The following is a 17,106-nucleotide window of genomic DNA, read 5'->3' as shown; positions in this document are numbered from 1 at the left end:
CAGGTCTCAAATCCACGCCTTCACTGTTGGGGTTTGCGCACTACCCCAGTGCAAGGAAACCTGATGTTTTGTAACAAGTAGAGTGATCGCCGTAAAGCGCTGCCGTCCTGTCTGTAGGGGCTGGACATTTCCCAGTAGGCAAAAGTATTTTCCTTTCTGTGTTGTTAGACTTCTGATTGGTGACCAAAAGGCCTACTCACAGACCATAAATTGCTTAATGTTCAAAATTTGACACAGATAATGGATTCTACACAACCACTGGATGATTAGTACCACACAACATTAATTATTTCTATTTACTTCTCAAGTTTTATTTGTATTTAAAAACATCAATTTCTTTTCCATTTAAAAACATTAACCAATTGAGCATTCATTATGTATAACGTTCAGGATCATGTGCTCTGGTACATACAGAGTCAATCTATCTAACAATTCCACTTACGGTTGCTATCACAGAGAGCACTGATCTTAATGATTTAAACAAAACTCAACTTTGACCACAAAATAGATAAACAATAAAGAGAATACATTAAAACCATGATACATAAAAAGGTCCTTTGTCGATGCGTTTCTGTGCTTTTGTGGTATTATGACACCTTCCTCAGGACGGACGAGTTAAAAACAGGTATGGTCTTCTTTCTACAAAAATGAATGCAAATAATTAATATACACTGACTAGAGAAAACGTGTCGTGCAGCGGGTTGAGTGCAGATCGTGTCAGAATTTAGAGACTTGGTAATTTTAAGAACTAACAAGCTTACTTTAGTTAGTTATCTATTGGTCCTTCTGTTCAGTATAGAGGCCAAATGGTGTTCGATGTGTTTTGGGAGCCCATTTAGTGAGGCTCTCAGAATTTCTGTAATTTAAAAGGATAGCATAAGAATAGATGTAACTATCTTCACTTGCTCCACATAGAGCGAATGGCATACCTACTTACTTAAAAACGGGGAAGCTCTTGTTTACAGTGATGTTATGATCAATACTGCGTCTTTCAATCTGCGCAAATCGTCTGGTCAATTCTGTTGCCTCGATTTCCTGTGCGATTTAATCAGACATTCTATTTACAGTTTTGGCTTAATATCGTGGCTTTACGAGCATTCACTGGCTACTGATGATTGTGAATACATACCAGTGAATTTAAATTACATCACTTGGTCCAGCATGTTATCATCCCGCTGTCAGATGGTTATTTGGACGATATCCCGGGTGTAGTTAAATAAACCGGTCTTCCTTCGATCGCCCACTTCCTCTGTTGTACCTGGATAGTAAAAGTTTTATTTATTACCCATTTCACTATATTCTTTTGAGCAAAGAATACGCATTTTACATTTTTATGAAGGTTATAACATTATTGTAAAAGCTTATTGGGTCTTAGGTTTTAAATTCTATTAACCCCTTTGTTTACATATCATTAAGCGTATAAAGTTCCCTTTTACGTATTGCGCATTCCAAGCTCTAATGCTCGGCGCTTACTACTTTGATAGAAACGGTTGGCAAAACCGAACTATCGAAGAAGATGTGGCTTTTGAATTAAAGTGTAACTATTTGCCCTTTTTACCAGCCGGAAGAGGTATAGCCTTCTCCTCTGATTTCTTTTTGCGTCTGCATGTTCAGAGCCCCCTCGGCTATTGTTGCTTGAACCGTGCTGTTACTCGTGACACTGGAAATGGGCGTGATCGTTTAACTTTAAAAACCCCGTCTTTACTCTACAAAGTTGTTTCTATTATCATGTTAGTCACACGATTCAATATCAGGTGTTCAACGGGGTATCTAGAGCTTATGGCTTGGCCCCTTGGACTAAACGCAATCCTTACCGTATCGTCGTTTTCAGTTCTCCTCTGGCACCGTACAACTCCCTGTGTTGGAAATATTATGACAACAGACCGGGCCTTTATATAGGGGCCTCAATTCTATTTGATTACTGAATTGGCGTTTCCGGCAACCTAAAATGTATAACACATGTGCTTTCACTATATTCGCCACGTTTGTAGTTTTGTCAGGAAACTAGTGCGACTGCGTCCTTGAAAATTGTCGTCAGTCGGCATATATCTGTGCGCCATTTTTGTAGTTTTTTTAGGGGAAAGAAATTATCCTTAGTACGGGTGCCCTGTAAACAACGTCAAATACTGGTATTGGGTAAGATTTCAATACCAGTACCCGTGTTGTGATTATTTTCGCCTATTGATGTATTTAGGCGAGAAAGAAACAGGAATTTTAATTATCGAGTACTAATTCATTTACAAAGTTTTGGATCGAAAGAGCGTAGTCCGTCTTTTATTTTCTAGATTTTCATCAGATCTAATTTCTCATAGTGACATAACATGGCCTCTTAAATTATTAAAAGACAGTAGTTATTTACGCCTATTATTATATTGAGGCGAGAGAGAGTCCGGCATTTATTTGTCCCGGGTCCTAATCTATTGACAAATTCACGATCAAAAAAACGGTGTCCGTCTTTTCTTTCCATGATTGTCCTAAATCATCGGCACTTACAACATATCAAAACTGGATATACACATCATTAATTCATCCACAGTATGTTCAGAGTGAAAACACAAATATGAATCTGTTTTTGAACATTACATTTCATAATAGACATTTTAGTAAAGTTTTATGGATTTTATAAATTATATAGATTAATACAACAGACTTTCGAATGCGTTGATTATATTGGGCAAGTGGTCACTTCTTTAGGGCCAAATCCCAATGGAGATATCCAGTTACAAACAACAATGTTGTACTAGGGTTTCTTCTTTCCATGTTAGTACATTTACAACATATTCTAGCGGTCAAAACCGCCTCTCTACAGACTATAGGCTGGGACATTGGCAAAGTACATTATCTTACCATTCTATCCCATTCCTCACGACCATTAAGTCCTAGGTAGTAAGATTTGAATTTTGACATAAAAAATTGTTCCCTCTGTTTACGTTTCTTGTTCAGATCACCACCTCTGACAGATAATTTAATTTTTTCCAGGATGAACCATTTTATATCATCTAGACCATGTTTTTCAGAAATCCAATGCTCGACTAGAGGTGCATTCTTTTTATGGTTTTTTATTGCTGAACGATGTTCAGTGAGACGCAGACGCATTTCGCGTCCTGTCTCTCCAATATAGCATTTTTGGCAAGGACATATGATTATATATACTACATTGGATGTCCTACAATTTACATGGTCATTCATCCACTGCACAATACCATTAACGTCCAAATTGTCTGTTTTTAAAATATTCTTACAATGTGTGCACGATCCACAAGTTAAATTGCCTCTAATCGGGCTATTATTTAGAACATTTTTTTGTCCTCCTACTCTTGGCTCTCTGAATGTTTGCACGAGATGATTTCTAATTGTTTTGTTCCTCCTGTATGCGTAGATTGGCTTTGCTATGGGCATAACTCCTGTTTTATTCAATGTGGACCAATTTTTGTTAATCAAGTTCTTAATTTTGTTGCTATAGCCATTGAAATCAGATACCATAATGATCCCATTATTTTGTTCTTTAGTTTTCACAGAGTTTTCAAAGAGGCTGTCACGATTATAATACTTTGCGCGTTTGTACGCTTCTTTTATTAAGCGTTTTGGGTAGCCTCGTTCAGATAGCTTAACTTTCAATTTTTCAGCATGTATCTCAAAGCTTTTCCTATCACTACAATTGCGTCTTATGCGTAAGAATTGGCTAAATGGAATCCCATCTTTTTGGCATTTGGGGTGGTAACTGGTGTGGTGGAGTAAGGTGTTTCGGTCTGATGGCTTCACATATAATTCAACATTCAGAGTACCCCCATTGTCATAGACTCTGATATCTAAAAAATCAACTGTGCTTTGACTCTTGGTGGAAGTGAATCTCAGGTTAGGGTCACCACAATTGAGCCACTCAAGAAATTTAGTGAGATCTTCTTCTGGGCCATCCCATATAAAGAAGATGTCATCTATGAATCTAGACCAATTCTTTACATTCTCAAAGAAGGGGCTCATCTCATTGTATATATGTTGAGTTTCAAATTTACCTACATATAGGCATGCTATGCTTGGAGCACAGGTTGCTCCCATGCTTGTGCCTTTTATTTGACAATAGTAATCTTTCTTAAACAGGAAAATATTATTTTTCAGTATAATATCAATGCACTCAATAATGAACGCTTCTTGAGCTGTGAGGTCACTCGATTCACCCCTCAAGATGTCCTCCATCATCCTAACAGTATCTTGCTGAGGAATATTTGTATATAAGGCTGCGATGTCGAGACATACGAGCCATTGACAATCTTTGTTGAAAGATATTCCTTCCACTTTAGAGATCATATGCGTGGTGTCCTTAATGTAGGATGGTAATTCTGCTACAAGTGGTTGAATATAGTGGTCCACATACTTGCTGAGTGGTTCTGTTAATGAATCAGTTCCGGACACAATGGGGTGCATTGGAGGATCCTCCATATTTTTGTGGACCTTTGGAAGCCCGTACAGTGCAGGGAGTTTGGGATGGTCATTGATTAAAAAGTGGTATTCTTCTTCACAGATGATCTCATCATCCTTGGCAAAAGTAACCGTCTCTCTTACTTTCTTTTTAAGATTTTCCCACTCTCTGGCACTGCTGGATTTATAGTGTGTTTGATTATGTAATAAATTCAGCATTCTCCTCTCATAGTCCTCGGTCTTTAGTACCACTATGCTTCCACCCTCATCCCCAGGTTTTATCGTTATTTCTTCACAAGCAGACACGTTTTTTAGCGCCTCTCTTTCTAGTTTTGATAAATTATTTTGTGTCCATACTTTTGTGTCTAGCAATTTCTCCAAGCCTATTGTCACAGTTTTTTCAAAAGCATCTACTTCTTGACCTACCATTCCTATATTAGGCGTCCATGTTGATGGTGGTTTAAGTCCTGACTTATTGTCTGTTTCCCTCCTTTCCTTTCCATCAAAGAATTTTTTTTATTCTGATTTTTCTAAAGAGATCTCTTGAAGGACTGGGCTATTTAAGGCCCAGCGGTGCCAGGGAACAACACCTAAAACCTTCGTGGGATACCTGTTCTGGTGCACTAAAGACAGAGACACGGGAGACTTCCTTCGGCGTCAAAGATCAGTGTTTATTACTGCAGGGATGCAAAAGTCATGAGAAGTACAACAGAGTGTAGGTTCCAAGAGTCTGCTTCGAATTGCATTTGTGTGTCGCTCTCTTTTATACAAGATCTTGTCATTGCACAATATGTAAGCAAAAGGTTACAGCTCAGTTCCCACAGTAAAATTCAAAGGATCGCTTTCATGTATTCAGAGCTCCGGAACATAATTACATTAACATCACCAGTTCCAACTGTAAAAGCACATCTTCCCACCATTTGGTACATTCCACTTGAGTTGTAAATAAGCAAGAGACAGAGACAAGAACAGCTGCAGGGAAAATCAGACAACAGGGAGGAGAGAGTGTACGGATAATATTGGATGCGTAATCGTGACTTAAAAGGGCTTGATCCCAGCACGTGCAAGGCTGAAACAATAGACCGGCACGCCAGGATCACCTCCGGGCGGAGGCAACTGCTTTAGCAGTGTCCTCCCCCTACTCATAAAAGACGCATGAAAGGAATATACTTCCACCGTAAAGCTTGGGAACAGAGGGTCACGATGCGGGCAGTTGCCTGTTCGCTGACTACGTGAGGGCAAGAAACGAAATGGATGCCGTATCTAAAATGGAACCCGAGGGCTCATTGGTAAAAACCTGTAAATGAGATGAATTCTTCTGAGTAGCATGGCGATACCGCGTACACTTACTAAACTCGTCATTTACGGTTCATAGATACCACACTCGTCCATATTCGGCGATGCCCAAAACGTCGTGACGATTTTCACGGAACCTCAGACGCTCCTTTTGCCCTCATGTAGGCAAGAACTAGTCGAAGTCGGAGTCAATCTCGATTCTCATTAGATCATTCAGATGTTGTTGGAACATAATTCTATCCATCAATGTCTCTTTGGTAACAGATGGCCTTCTTATACACGTTGTAGCACAAAGGCCACATAAGGCAGGACCACACTGTACGCAAAGACAACACGTGAACAGAAACGTCACAACAACCCCTATAACCATCAGAATCTTCCAACCCCAAGTCGACATTAGACCCCAGAACCATCCTAGAAGCGTCCAATCTCCCTCGTCCACGTGTATGGACTCCGAGATTTTGTGCAACTTGGAGATGGCTTGATAAACCGTTGGAGCGTTATCCGGTATGAATATACAGCAGCTCGAATGGATGACCTTGCACACACCACCTCTATCTGCTAGAACAATGTCTAGAACCATACGGTTCTGTAACGTCATAAGCCTATCCGCTTGAAGCTCTGCTGTCAGATTACCAAGGGCGCTTGCAGTTATGTTAGCGGTTGACTCTACTACACGAGTTAACTGTCTCAGGTTTCTGCTATTGACCATAGGGCCCCAAAACGGTAGAAAACCCTTGAAGAAGTCTCCTGCTTCTTGACCGGAAGTATCCTCTTTACTAATGACACCTCTCACAACTCTGGCTTTGTGATAGTCGGCAGCAACAGTGAAAGTCGGGGGCAAGAGATTTGCAATATAGCAGGTACCTGAGAAGTCATGAGGTAACCACGTATATGCTCGGTCATAACATACAAAATAGGTACCCTTGGCAGTCAGAAAGACAGGGGAAAAGAGCATCGGTAGAACGTAAGTATCCACACAAGCACTCTTCCCAAGCTGGGCTCTTGGATTTCGGCCACGACCTTGCAGACAAAAGTGGCCTAGGTGAGGTACAATCCAGATCGGAGATGAGCTTTTAAGCTGCCTATCACCTACTGATATACTATACTCAGCCTCACTAAGGTACTTATAGGCCTGCACTTCCTCCTCTGGGATGAGCGAAGCATCAAAAATGTCTCTATCTAGATCAGCCATCGCTATCGCCAGAGACTTATGGTACGGGCCAGGACCAAAGCTTGCTGAGCGTGGCTCTCGATGGGGGTAGGAATCTAGTGCACTACGGAACATGATTTGGAATGCCCGAGCTGACCCTTGGGGGCTGTATGGAAGAACCAAATATGGGATACCCTTGTCCATGGTATGTGGCATTAGCCCACACACCCAACAAATCGTAGTATTTACCACCAACTGATGCTGATGCAAAGGTTGCACAAAGGAATTGTTTCTAAATTCCGCACGTCTGACTTGCTCATGTTGGGGCAGTAGGTGAAAAGAATGTGGAGAAACAGTAGAGACGAAATTTAGATCGTGAGAAGGAGAGGTAGGTAAGGCAGAAGGCAGTAATGATTGAAAACCAAAATATACTCCACCCACCAGCAGCATAGAAACAGTTAGGAACAACATAAAAACCTGTAATAAAAAACATTTTGTTCGAAATGTGCTGCACAATTTAGATCTTTGCGCCGCCTTTTCCTCTAGCTTCGACAGCTTGGAGAACTCCATCCTCTAACAACCGTCCGCAACGTTCTTGACGTACTTCGTTCTGAGTAGCGATTGCCAATTCCCAGGAGTTCCCAGAAATCGACAAAAGAAACCGACCTAGTGTCGATAGCTGCTAAACAGAAGGAAGTACCCGCACGGCCCTACGGCCAACCCAGATGATAGGTTAAATGAATTAGAATCAATTCAATAATAGTCTCTTAGCTGCATGAAAAGAAAAGGTAAACACAATATAAAATGTCCACAATGTTCATGACAACGGTAAGGGGTACTGTAAATTTCAAAAAGGGAATAAAAAACAGAACTCTTTTATTTGTCCTTAACGCGCGGTCGAAGAAAGTATCGACTTCTCCCGGGTTGAGTCTGATCTTCAAACAGTGGATTGGATGGCGAACAAGTGTTCGATGGTCCAGGCAATTGTTCAGTACTTGTATTTCCCAATGTTGAAGGAAGGGAAATTGTTTGAGGGGAATCAACAGGGGTGTCAGATAACACTGAAGTGTTCCCTATGGTCTGAGCTTCGCTAAATGGGACAAAGCGTTGGGGAACGTCAGTTTCAGACGAGGAAAAACCTTTACGCATCCATGTGTCTGCCGGCAGAGGAAGCGGAACCTTCTTGGTGTGGGTGGCATGCACCCAGTGTTTCCGTCCCTCCAGCCGAACCGCCGTCCTCGTGGCCAGTAGCACCTGGAAGGGTCCCACAAATCTCGGCTCAAGGTGACGATTTCGTCCGAAATTACGGGTGAGGACCCAGTCCCCTGGTTGGAGCCGATGACCAGGACCCTCTGTTTGTGACGGCAGAGCCTCAAAGACCTGTTGATGAATCAAACTCAATTTAGCAGTCAGATCATATAGATAATCGATTAACATCGGATATTCAAGTCTGTTCAATTCTTTAGGCCTTGGAACCCCCCAAATGTTCGCAGGACGGCCAAACACAATCTCATATGGGCTAAGCCCTACTCGAGAGTGTACAGTAGCCCTGGTCGATAAGAGGGCTAGAGGCAAAGCGTCGGGCCATGATAAACCAGTCGTTGCCTGGATTTTAGCAAGCTTCAATTTCAGGGTGCCATTATATCCTTCCACCAAACCTGCTGACTGAGGATGATTAGCACTATGAAATTTTTGGGATATTCCTAAACCACGACACACACTCTTCATCACACTTCCCACAAACTCACTTCCGTTGTCCGACCATACAATCCGAGGCATGCCGTACCTGGGGAAATACTCTTTGAGCAGAATTTTAGCTGTGGATAGAGCAGTATTATCCTTAAGAGGGTAAGCTTCAATCCACCTGGAGAATGCGCATACTACGACCAACACATACTTCAAATTGTTGCATCTCTCCATATGGATGAAGTCCAATTGGATAACTTCGAAGGGACATGTAGGAGGGGCAAAATGACCAGGTGGAGTGGGGGTGCCCTTACCGGGATTATGCATCAAACATACCATGCAATTCTTAACCACTCTCTCTGCACATTTAGTAATCCCATCATTCTTCCATACAGGAGACAATAACTTGCATATGCCCTTCGAGCTAATATGTGCTGCGCCATGGGCCATTGTAACAACAGCAAGCACATATGCATCCGGTAACATCCATCTCTGTTTCTCTGACAAGTCAACCCAACATCCATTCTCGTCTAACTTTCCCGTGCTTTCTTTCCACTTAGTCTTTTCCATTTCAGTGGCCTCATTCTGTATTTCCTTCACACTCTCCACTGTGTCCTCATACATGCTAGTTTCTGCTGGCCATCTTACTGAATTCGCAACGTACATTCGATTTGTCAGATCTCTAGCTGTCTCTTTAGCAGTTTCGTCTGCAAACGCATTACCACGACCAACATCATCCGTCACTTTTCGATGCGCACTACATTTAATTATGGCCACCTGCTTAGGCAATGTGAGTGCATCTAAAAGGTCATTCACAAGCTGTCCATGCTGAATCTTCGTGCCATGCGACGTTAAGAATCCTCTTTCTTTCCACAATCGCCCAAAACTGTGTGCCACACCAAAAGCATACTGACTGTCTGTAAACACATTCACCCGCTTTCCTCTGGACAGCACACACGCTCTTGTCAAGGCGACCAACTCAGCTGCCTGGGCCGAGTTCTGACTCAATCTCGCAGTTTCCACAATCGTACTCAACGTCACTACAGCATACGCAGTCGTCACATCACCATTCGGTAACTTAAAACAGGAACCGTCAACATACAAAGTACCATCGGGATCTACCAATGGAGTATCTTTTAGGTCGATACGACCCTTCGTTTCTTCCTCAGTTCTTAGATAACAGTCATGTGATGCTACATCACTTGACTCCGTGTTGATCGGCAATAATGTTGCTGGATTCAACACATTACACCTTTTTATCCGTATATGACTAGCCAGTAACGTCAGCTCATACCCAGACAACCTTGCGCTCGTCAAATGTTGAGTTTTCGTTCGGTTCAAGAGAGTGTCAACTGCATGCGGAACCATCGCCGTGAGCATATTATCCATGACCAGACCTGCGGACTGTCGAATGGACGCCGCAGCTGCCGCTGTTGCTCTTAAACAACTCGGCAAAGCTCTAGCTACTGGGTCTAAGGTCGAAGAAAAATATGCGCAGGGACGCTGTTTGTCACCAAATTGTTGCGCCAGAACACTCAACGCACAACCATCCCTCTCGTGAACGTACAGTGTAAACGGCTTACTGTAATCAGGAGTACCTAACACAGGAGCCGAACACAACGCATCACGTAATTCAGAAAAACCTTTTTGACACTCTTCAGTCCATGGCAAAGGAGTCGGAACATCCTTGCAGGTGAGAGCTAACAATGGTTTCGCCAATAGTGAAAAATTTGGGATCCATTGTCTGCAGTATGACGTGATACCTAGAAAGGCACGTACATCTCTCTGAGTTTTTGGCACAGTCATTCGGGTAATCGCTGCAATTCTCTCTGGGGTCAACCTTCTCCCTTCTTTTGACAATAAGTGACCTAAGTAGGTTACTTCTTGGCAACAATATTGCAGCTTGGAAGGTGACACCTTGTGATGTAAGTCACATAAGTGCCGCAACAACGATACTGTAGCAGTTCTACAAACATCTTCGGTATCAGCAGCTACCAACAGGTCGTCAACGTACTGAATCAAGGCTGCGCCTGCCGGTAATACAAATGAATCAAGTTGACTTTTAAGGGCTTGACTGTAGATAGACGGACTCTCACAATAGCCCTGTGGTGCACGTTTCAGTCTAAAACTGCGACCACCTAATGAGAATCCGAATAGGTCTCTGCTTTCCTCAGCAATCGGGATACTAAAGAAAGCATTCTTTAGGTCGATCACCGTGAACCAGGAGGCAGATGCTGGAATCAGGGTCAACAAAGTCGTGATATCAGGGACCACGGGGAACTGTGGAATCACGATTTTATTTACTTCTCTCAAATCGATTATGAAACGGTACGCAGGAGGTTTAGATGGATCAGTTCGTTTTAAAATGGGTAACACAGGACTATTACACACATTTCCCCGAGTTTCTTCAACGACGTCCTTTTCGATCAGATCGTGCACAATCGTTAATAGCGCCCGTTCTCCCTCAATGGAGATACGATACTGAGGTATACGTGGCAATCGCACATTGGGTTTCAGCTTGATCATATAAGGTGGGATGTCCAAGAGTCCCACGTCATTGGGACCTGTGGCCCATAGAGACGCAGGAAGGGAGCTCAATTCCGGCGGGAGTTTTTCGATCGACAAGTACATAGGAGAGATTACTCTTCGACCTAATGTAAGCTCCACTCCTTCAGGAGAGCAATACAATGTCGCATATAACCGTTTTAACAAATCCAAGCCCAGAAGATTCTCACCACAACCAGTAGATAGAATCAATGGAGCCTCCAGCTCACGAGGGCCAATTGTAAGGGGTAAAGGGCTAGAGACAGGATTGCTAACAGGGGCGCCAGAGAATCCAACGGAAACATTTGTTAAGCCGGACAAAGGTGCGCCAGGGAGTTTCGAATGCATGATGGAACTTTTCGTCGCACCAGTGTCTAACAGAAAAGGCTCAACTACGCCAGATGTAGCAACTGCGACGTAAGGCCCACTCTGATCAACCGGAACTGATACTACTCCCTCTCTCTGTCGGTGGCTGTCCTAGTAACGATCGTTTACAACAGTTTCATGTTCAACGTAATAGTCGTCCGCATAATACTGCGCTGATTTATCGGACCTTACATTTCGCTGGTCAAAACAATTAATCGCGTCCGAGGACGTCTTAGGGCGCTCAGTCTGGTTTTAGAAGGTACCGCGACCTCTACCTCGAGATGATTGTTGAGGACCACCACGACCCCCTCGTGGCGATACACCATTAAGGCGATCACGTAAAGCCGGACAATCATATTTGATATGTCCCTCTCTTCTACAATATGCACACTGGTTATACCCAAGCGTAGATCTGAAGTCAGAGGAGTCAGGACATGACTGTATTCTGGAGGATTGCGATTGTGGTCTATATTGCTGTTGCGAATCATTTTGATTTGAACGTGGAGGATATGCTTGCTGCAACAAAACCTTCGTTTTGAGCTCCTTCGTTTTCTTATCTACACGATCACTTTCTTCTTTTTCCCTATTCTCATAATATTGAGCCGTTGCTAATATCTGTGCAGTGGTTGAAACAGCCCATGCACTTTCTGAATTCTTCAATTTGTTGCATAGTTCAGGTAACAAATTTAACACAAACTTATCAACGAATAACCGCTGACCTCCCTCAGTGCTCATATCCTGACCACTATGATCGATAAATGCTTCCTCGAACCTAGTAAAGAAGTCCGAGACACTCTCGTCTTTCTTTTGCTTACAAGCTGATAATTTATCCCAGTTCACCCTCATCGCTGGCATGAGCGTTTTCATAAGTGTAATTATTCTCTGAGGTAGATCCGTAATTAACTGCTCAGGCTTAGCCCCACCAACTTGTCGGCCATCAGCTGCTATTAGTGCAGTCCAATCACCGCCTAACTCATGCGCATGATTTTCCTGACGAATTTTCGCCCAAACCGGTTGTGGTACAACGTTACCGAACAGCATGTCGATGTCGGCAATGTTCATAATAGTAGCATCTACCAATTGAGACAACTCTTTATAGTAACCCGCCGGATTCTTGCGTGGATCAGGCAAGGACTGTTTGACCTGTAAGACGTCTGATCGCTTCCATGGGAGGTGTATCCAAACTCTTTGAAAATGTGGCAAAACTGGGGGAGCAGCACCAGGATCACCTGGCATCCACACTGGCGGGACCTCTCTCATAGGGTACTGACCAGGAGCCGCTTTCCAATTCTCAGAGTCGTCATCAAATGACACTCGAGAAGGCACTGTCGACCTATGGGCTAACAGTCGCTCTAAGGCACGTCGTACATCTCCACCTACAATCATACCGCTCAAAAATTGACTCTGAAGATCAATCATATCGGGCGGTACGTTATCTAAATTGTTATTATACCATTCTTCCCTCAAAAAGTTACACATTTCTTCGAACACAAATCTCTGTGTAGGCTCATTAAACTGAGAAAACGTCTCGAAAACCATGCGTGGAGGGTAGTTGGCAGGATGTCTTATCCACCTATGTGCCATTGTCACTAACGTCTCTTTTTCCCTTCCACTAGGGATCTGACTCCGTCTTTGGGGAGTTTCAGAAGTATCGGATGGAAATAACTGACCAGAAAGCGGTGAATAAAGGGTAGCAACAGTGTTAGGGATACGATTACGAACAGAAGGAGAAAGGAGAGCAGGAGCCACAACGTTTGAAGTGACGGCCGACACAGCAGAAGCAGGCAAGATAGTCGGGGTGGCAGGGACAAGAGGCTGAGAAGGTACAGGCAAAGGAGCAGTAGGAATAGAGACAGGTGGTGGGACAAACGTAGGACCAACACCGGGCTGACCCGCAGCCGCCGGAACAACAGGAGGGACAACAGGAGGGACAACAGGCGGAACTACAGGAGGAACTACAGGGGCTGTAGCACCCTGTGCATAAGGAGGTGGCGATTTCATCAAATACGCTAACAGGGGATCCTCCTTCGAATCCTCTTCTTTCTTATCAAAACTAGCTGGTAAAACCGGATAACATTTGTCTATCCTCATGTGATGCAGTCTAGTGGAAACTTCTATTTCTTTTTCTTCTTTATCTCGCTGACATTGTTGTACAACTTGCATTATCGGAACGAAACCTTCTCTTCGATCCTTTTTAAGCTGTTTGATTTCTTTCTGCTTGGCCTCTTTACGCCACAACCGAAAGGAATCAAACATAGCTGGCCTAGCTTTCTTTTTAAATAACTTAGCTTCAAGATTATCTAAAATCGCAAGTTCAAAACTTCCGTGCGGTGGCCAACTAAGGACACCATCTTTTTTCGTGTAACGGACCCAATATTTATTATAAATAATAGGACCCACACCATGTCGACTATAGAGCTCATATATCGGAGTTCCAACTGGAGGTATCGGACACGAGTCCTTCAACCGGGAATCCTTGTAGCAACATTTAAAAAAAACAAGAATACCACTATGGCTAGGCATCGTGCACACTAACCTAGTATCAAACTTCAAGGGTAACCGAAGCACTAATTCTTCGTGGAAGACAAAACCCTCGGTTTTTGGCAATTGCAACTGTCAAATAACAACTAAGAACCAACAACTAAGAACCACAAATGCAATGGAACCATGCAAACAACAAAGCTTCAACAAGCTGAAACAACAACTAAGGACTGGGAGCGACCCACAAATACTTAACTGAGAGCTTCAATGGCGTCACCAGGAAGGCCCGTCTATCGTCTCGCTGTACGAAAGGTCTACGCCAGGCGTCGAAAACAGGTCGACAGTCAGGGCATCGGTCCGTCGCAGCCGTCAGGAGGCGGGAATCTTCGCGGGAAAAATCTTCGGACCACTTATTTCGACAACAGGATCGATGAAGCGGGGTGCACCTTTTCCTCGGAGATTTCACACGAAGTTCCTCACAATCGTCAGGCTTTGGACCGGTACCGCCGATGTCGCCCCGCGTTGGGCGCCAACTGAAGGACTGGGCTATTTAAGGCCCAGCGGTGCCAGGGAACAACACCTAAAATCTTCGTGGGATACTTGTTCTGGCGCACTAAAGACAGAGACACGGGAGACTTCCTTCGGCGTCAAAGATCAGTGTTTATTACTGCAGGGATGCAAAAGTCATGAGAAGTACAACAGAGTGAAGGATCCAAGAGTCTGCTTCGATTTGCATTTGTGTGTCGCTCTCTTTTATACAAGATCTTGTCATTGCACAATATGTAAGCAAAAGGTTACAGCTCAGTTCCCACAGTAAAATTCAAAGGATCGCTTTCATGTATTCAGAGCTCCGGAACATAATTACATTAACATCACCAGTTCCAACTGTAAAAGCACATCTTCCCACCATTTGGTACATTCCACTTGAGTTGTAAATAAGCAAGAGACAGAGACAAGAACAGCTGCAGGGAAAATCAGACAACAGGGAGGAGAGAGTGTACGGATAATATTGGATGCGTAATCGTGACTTAAAAGGGCTTGATCCCATCACGTGCAAGGCTGAAACAATAGACCGGCACGCCAGGATCACCTCCGGGCGGAGGCAACTGCTTTAGCAGTGTCCTCCCCCTACTCATAAAAGACGCATGAAAGGAATATACTTCCACCGTAAAGCTTGGGAACAGAGGGTCACGATGCGGGCAGTTGCCTGTTCGCTGACTACGTGAGGGCAAGAAACGAAATGGATGCCGTATCTAAAATGGAACCCGAGGGCTCATTGGTAAAAACCTGTAAATGAGATGAATTCTTCTGAGTAGCATGGCGATACCGCGTACACTTACTAAACTCGTCATTTACGGTTCATAGATACCACTCTCGTCCATATTCGGCGATGCCCAAAACGTCATGCCGATTTTCACGGAACCTCACTCTCACATCCCTTTCTATGGCAAATCTACATCCTGTTGTACTAGGTGCAAACCCTAATCCCTTTTCTAAGACGCTAATTTCATGTATTGTAAGTATTTTGTCTGAGAGATTTATTATTGGTGCTTTTAGGCTTTCTGGTTCTCGTCCCAGTCTTTGTGGCTGCGGGTTCGCATGTATGGTCGTCTCATGGTTCCCCCAGTCTGTGGGTTGCCTGGACGGCCCCTCCCCCGCGTCCTGAATGCCCTGGATTGGCGTCTGTGTTGTTGCTCTAAAAAAGCCGGTTTATATTCTCTGTTAGCGCCTCCACTTCCTTCTGTTTCCTCACTCCTATTTCTATTCTCATTTGTTCTTTCTCCTTCTGAGTCGGAACTATTATACGAGGTATCAGAAAAGGTCACATTTTTCTTGAAGTACCTGTTTTTGTTATAGTTAAACTGATTGCCATTATGTTCTGTAACAGCCGGTTGATCTAAATAATCCTTCTGTATGTATGGGTACACCAATTCCACCTTGTAATTGGCTATATCCCTACGTAACTTGTTGGATTTCTTATTGATCATATATTCCTGGTACCCCTTGATATCATCTTGAATCTCCTCTAATTTTGCTTTTGCATCGTCAAGGGCCGTACTTTCATTTAGTTGTTTTTCTAGGGTTTCTATCTCTTCCTTTTCTATTATTATGATGTTTTGAGCAGTCTCTATTGATAACAACATCCAATCGCAACTGCATCTGTTCGCGATTAGTGTCCAACTTTCTTTAAATTTTTCATTTGTAACAAATAGTCCAGGCTCATTTTTTATTTGGAGACCTATGGGTATAATACCCTTTCTGCAGTATTGGATGATGAATTCCGAATGTAATTCGGTTCGAATCATCTTTTTCTTGAGGTTCCATAACTTATTCCATCTTTCATCATCATTTTTAGTTGATGTTATAGAATTAATAGTTTTAGATGAATCTCCTATAAGTTTCTTAAACTGATCTTCAGAGAAACCAAAGGTACGTAGGGTATCCATGGTACTCAAATGTGCAAACTCTCCAGCTACATGAGCTGTAGAACAATCTTAAAAAATAAGAGAGTCTCCCAGAAACCAGAAAGGACCGGGTATCAATAGTATAGGCAAAAGTATTTTCCTTTCTGTGTTGTGAGACTTCTGATTGGTGACCGAAAGGCCTACTCACAGACCATAAATTGCTTAATGTTCAAAATTTGACACAGATAATGGATTCTACACAACCACTGGATGATTAGTACCACACGACACTAATTATTTCTATTTACTTCTCAAGTTTTATTTGTATTTAAAAACATCAATATCTTCTCCATTTAAAAACATTAACCAATTGAGCATTCATTATGTATAACGTTCAGGATCATGTGCTCTGGTACATACAGAGTCAATCTATCTAACAATTCCACTTACGGTTGCTATCACAGAGAGCACTGATCTTAATGATTTAAACAAAACTCAACTTTGACCACAAAATAGATAAACAATAAAGAGAATAAATTAAAACCATGATACATAAAAAGATCCTTTGTCGATGCGTTTCGGTGCTTTTGTGGTATTATGACACCTTCCTCAGGACGGACGAGTTAAAAACAGGTATGGTCTTCTTTCTACAAAAATTAATGCAAATAATTAATATACACTGACTAGAGAAAACGTGTCATGCAGCGGGTTGAGTGCAGATCGTGTCAGAATTTAGAGACTTGGTAATTTTAAGAACTA

General features: G+C 42.9%; 1 long non-coding RNA gene across 1 annotated transcript in view; it reads right to left on the bottom strand.

Moving 5' to 3' along the window:
- Nucleotides 1-395: 395 nt before the first annotated feature.
- LOC144821432 (uncharacterized) overlaps nt 396-17,106 on the bottom strand; it is a 181,433-nt gene continuing 164,722 nt past the window's right edge. Inside the window, exon 3 of the long non-coding RNA XR_013608348.1 lies at nt 396-1,258. This is a non-coding gene — a long non-coding RNA (uncharacterized LOC144821432). The remainder of the gene's footprint in view (nt 1,259-17,106) is intronic.

The sequence above is a fragment of the Lissotriton helveticus genome, chromosome 2_2, assembly GCF_964261635.1.
Source record: "Lissotriton helveticus chromosome 2_2, aLisHel1.1, whole genome shotgun sequence".
In the NCBI taxonomy this organism is placed as follows: Eukaryota; Metazoa; Chordata; class Amphibia; order Caudata; family Salamandridae; genus Lissotriton; species Lissotriton helveticus.
This window is presented reverse-complemented; position numbering and strand designations above follow the sequence as displayed.